Source organism: Cajanus cajan, chromosome 1 (assembly GCF_000230855.2).
Source record: "Cajanus cajan strain Asha chromosome 1, NIPB_CcT2T_4, whole genome shotgun sequence".
In the NCBI taxonomy this organism is placed as follows: Eukaryota; Viridiplantae; Streptophyta; class Magnoliopsida; order Fabales; family Fabaceae; genus Cajanus; species Cajanus cajan.
The window spans coordinates 12886292-12891470 of record NC_138517.1 but is presented as its reverse complement, the minus strand read 5'-3'; the positions used below and the strand labels follow the sequence as shown (position 1 = coordinate 12891470).

The 5179-nt window shown below is 29.9% G+C and overlaps 1 long non-coding RNA gene across 1 annotated transcript; it reads left to right on the top strand.

The window, feature by feature from the left end:
• Positions 1–586: 586 nt before the first annotated feature.
• On the top strand, positions 587–2367 carry LOC145953878 (uncharacterized). The gene is made up of 3 exons (XR_014431103.1): positions 587–836; positions 965–1070; positions 1619–2367. It is a non-coding gene; the product is annotated as an uncharacterized LOC145953878 (long non-coding RNA).
• The last annotated feature ends 2812 nt before the right edge of the window (positions 2368–5179 follow it).

Sequence of the window (5179 nt, the reverse complement as noted above, 5' to 3'; positions counted from 1 at the left end):
TGAGAACCATTCTGATATTGATGGTCTTGATTTGTTTTCAGAATTAAAATTATTGAAAAAAATTCTAACAAATGAAATTAACACACCATTAACAATACTAGTAACTATTGCGACCTCTGAAATTTTTTTTCAAAATTAAAATTGATTCAATCATATTTAAGATCAACTATATTACAAGATAGATTGAATAAGTTAGTTATATTATTTATTAAGAATGAGATATTAAAATTACTTGATTATAAAATTTTAATAAATAATTTTATAATTCAAAAAACCAGAAAAATAACATAAAAATTATTAAACTATATTAACATATGCTCTTAATTTTTATCCATAAAGCCCTGAAATTTCTAGACAGTGCTGATTCTTGTATATTATTCCAAAGGCAGATGATTAACACACCTCCACTCTCGTATAAACACACCCCCTTTTTAAAAAAATATATATAAAATGTCTAAATTACCCTTAAAAAAAAATTCCTAAACTTACACCTCCTTTCCCCGTACCCCGTTCCCCGCACCCCACACCCCCTTCCCCGCACCCCCACACCCCCCTTCCACTACAAAAAATGTGTGATTTGTGACGGTTATTTTGGCAGTTTGTGGCGGTTTTTAACCGCCAACCGCCACAAATTGCATCACCCCGCCTCATTAATAACCGCCGGATCTACGATTGAAAAAAATCGTTTGTGGCGGACATTTTGTAAACGCTGGCCTTTTTCAAGAAAATTCAATCTCTTTGTGGCGGTTTGAAACCGCCACAAAATGCATTTTTATTTGAACCTTGTTTCTGAATACTTGTGTCAATATTTTTCTTTAGAACTCATTGGCTCTCAAGTATGCTATTTTGCTCCATTCTCTTTGTCTGTCAATCTCTCCCTTTACATTATGCCTTGTTCAATATTCAAATTCAAAAATTTTCATCTTCAACATTGTGATTTATTGTTCCTATTTCATCTTCATAGTCGACCAGTATTGGATGGTGATAACTGGTAGCGAGGTCATGCTGCAGCTTTTCTAAAGTACGTCAATTTGCCTCCAGAAGTGCTTAGACATGGGCGAGTCAGCCAGGTTAGAGAATTTAAATATTTGATTGTTCTTTGCAATGCTTTGGTGATAGGACACAAGGATTACCATACAAAAATGTGAAATAATAAAATTCTGCACAAAATCTCGTGAAGTTTTACAAAATCGAAGAGGGGCTTGAATATCAGTAATAATAAATAACATTGCTTAAATGATGTTGCCATCATTTATGTTTAAATTTTATTGAAGGGAGCTCATCATCAACAACAAAATAAAAACTCACATAAAACAAAAGGAAGATGTCACTTACCAACAATAGTATGATTCTTTTGTTTAACGTTGGGCCTTTTATTAAAAACTTAAAATCAAGGACTAACTGCCGCTTTTTTTTTTCGTTTGGACTAATCAGTAATTTTATTCCAAAAGATAATAATTTAATTTTTGAAATGTGAGGTAATTCAGTTCTACCCAACTGGAGATGATAACATGCTCAATTTATGCATGATGTTATGAATATTTCTGTTTTTATATTATACTGGTTGAATTTATATATAATTATTTATAATAAAAAAATTGTTTCATACCCATGCCAGGTCAAATGTGAGGCTGCATATTTTATTGTGGTTCTACATAATCTACAATTTGTAGTAATTGCTATACGTGGAACTGAAACCCCTGAGGACCTAATAACTGATGGGTTATGCAACTATGTTCGTGTTTGATGGTGATAAAGGGAGAAACGACGTTAGTTTTAGTGGCGCGTCACCAACGATGTTGGTTGGGCGACACGTCGTTGAGAGTGTTTTGTGAGTAACGTTGGTGCGAGATCACAGGCTGCCACTATGCTTTTTTCCTTTTTCGTAGGGTTTTTTTATATCTCAAAATAGAGAAACGGGTGATTCTGATGCTGGATCACAGCTCTTATAAATGGTGCTTGTTACTTTTGTTTTTCATTCTTTAACCGTCAAAACTGCTTCACTTGCAGTTTTGCTGATTCAAATTTGAAAAATAGAAATGTTATTTTCAGCACTAAAATTGATAGAAACAGATACTGGTTTAGATTTTCTTTAACAAATGCTTATTTTAATAGCATTAGAATATTAAAAAAAATTATAAAAAATTACCTGCGATTTGTGGCAGTTTTTAACGTCCAGAAACTGCCAAAATAACCGCCACAAATCACAAGTGGAAGGGGGTGCGGGGAAGGGGATACGGGGAACGGGGATACGGGGAAGGGAGGTGTAAATTTAAGAATTTCATTTTTTTAAGGGTAATTTAGACATTTTATATATTTTTTTTAAAAAAGAGGTGTATTTATACGAGAGTGGAGGTGTGTTTATCATCTTCCTATTCCAAAATGAAGAAATTATTTCAAAACTCGGTCCACTTTAATAATTGATTTTTAAAACTGTCAAAAGGCATCCAATACCACCCTGGTGTTGTTAGTGGAGGCTTCCGTACCCCTGTCAAATTTTTCATGCAGCTATTCTTTCCCAATTATACCAATTCTGTGAACTTAAAAATTATAATAATAAAATTCCATCTATATGTATTATCACCGTGTAAATAATTTTTCACTAATAATTAAATATAAAGTATTATAAATATAACTTTTCAAATAATTATAGTAAAAGTTAATAATTTGTATGTATAACGTGTTATTGTTGGATAATAGTATTAAAACGTTTTAGACAATCAATGTATATAATATTATTTATTAAAAAAAACTTTTTCCAAATGTGGGCAGTGTAGTTCAATGATTGAAGGGAAGAAACAGTAGATCTTATTGTCACATATAGATGATAAAGTGGAACTTTATGGACCTTTCTCAAAGCTTGAGAAGATTAATTATTTAAAAAAAGAAAGGATTATTATAATTTAAAAGAGAACCAAAGCACTTTTCTCTTCCCTTTTTCAAAAGACACCGTCTGGTTGAATAAAATATGGCAATCGTTTTCATCTATAGTCACAGAGAGAGAGAGAGAGAGAGAGAGAGAGGCTTTTCTAGAAGGAATAGGAAGGTACTCTTCTTTTTCATAGCACTTGCTGGCTCCATCAATATCGAGCTTTTTGGAATTTGGAATTAATAGATAACGTGTAAATATCTATCACACTCAGCTGCAATTGTTGAACTAATAATTCTTCCATGTCCCACTCCATTGACCAACCTTATTTTTATAACATGTATTTTCATATTAATTAATCAATGCTTAATGTTTTGGACCCGGCCTGGGTCTAGGCCCAAGCAAAGGAAAACGACCCAAAACTAATCGATGAAGACTTAACCCGTATGGCGATAATGTAAAACCCGGCCCAATCTGCTTCACCAGCGACTAGTAAATAATATCAACAATATAATATTATATTATTAATACATAATAATAATAATTATTATTATATAAAATATTGGACTATGTTGGGACAATGAATAATTTCAACTCATCCCTAAAATACATCGAGTCCAATTTGTTAAATTCGAATCCGTTAAAGTCCTTTTAGATTAGGCTAGAATATGAACATCAATGTAACAAATTAAGTTAGCTCATAAATATATAAAATAATATTAAAGAATATATATAGTTATGTGAGGTAAAATAAGTATTTTATTGAGGATAAAGATGAAAAAGAAAAGCAAATAATTTAAAAATTAGCTTATTTTTATAAGTTAGTTGAAGACTACTAAAATAAACTTGTTAAATAACTAATTTTGATCAAATTAATTAACTTATAAATCTCTTAAATATTTTTCCAAATACACTCATACACGAGTATGACTTGCTCCCGAGTTCCATATGAAGAATTATTATAAAGACATATGTTATTATGTGCTACATGTTTAACTATTGTCTTTTATATTAAAACTTTAATTATTGAATCCTAACTGGTATCGTTATAGTGTTAGAAATAATTTTTGGTCAAATTTTATTTATCTCTCAATTAAATTAAATTAGTTTAAGGTAAAGTCTTAGAACATTAATTAATGCAAAACTAAAAAAATATTAAAATTTTATTTTTTTTGTGTGTTCCTTTATTATATACGGTTAACTATTGTGTGTGTCAAACTTCAAACTTTAAACTTTAATCACAATATTTTATTTTACCATGCCGGAACATAAATATTAAGCTTTAGTAAAAACTAGTTTGGAGGTTCCGGTGATGCACAAGAATATAAATATATTAATTAATATAAAATTATTTTAAAATATAAATTAATTTTTGAATCTAACAATAAATTATAATGAATAAAGATGATTTGAAAATTAGTAGTTGAAACAAAAAAAAAAAGTGCTTTTGAAACAGACAAAATATATAAACTTAATCAAACAAATAACTAACTAGATAAATTATTATGAAAACAATTCCTTAAAAAAATGTCTTATGTCTCATTATATACCTCCTTGCAAGATGTGCTCCAATTATATTACAAATAATAGGTTCATTTTTATTCTTAACAATTAATTGTTTAAAAACAAATATTGAATAAATATAATACAAATCCAAGGAGAGAATAATACTACAACAAAAGAAGGGGCATAAATTACGATTGCAATTGCACATAATCCAAGGAAGTTCTCAAATTGTAGTTCTCAAGCAATTATCAAATTATTACAATCACATCTTTCATCTTATACCATGTCTTTTGATGAAGTATCATCCGACACAAAAAGAGTAAAGCCTTAATTACTCAATAATCTTCCCCTTGGATTCTTCTTGCTGTCCTCAATGGCAAAGGACTTGCAACAAATAACCTACTATGCATAGTTAACACAACAAACAACCATTTCCCACAAAACTATTTCAAATATCAATACTCTTCATCTCTTCAATTACATTCCCAAAATGTTATCCTAGCATCCTCATGTTCATTCCACTGCCCATAACCACCAATGTTATACACACATACACACAATATCAAATTATAAAAGTATTTTGATAACCTCAATTGTGATCTTAGATTTCTCATTCCATAAAAATTGAATAATCTAACCAAACAAATTACAACTTCAAATTCAACAAAAGCAAACCTTAAAAGTCTTTAAAATAGTAAAAATGAAATACACTTTTTTACATAGTGGATGATTTTCATTGTCATCTCCCACACTTTTTGTTGTTTGTTATCTTCTTCACTCTCTATCACTTATGATCTCACCCAT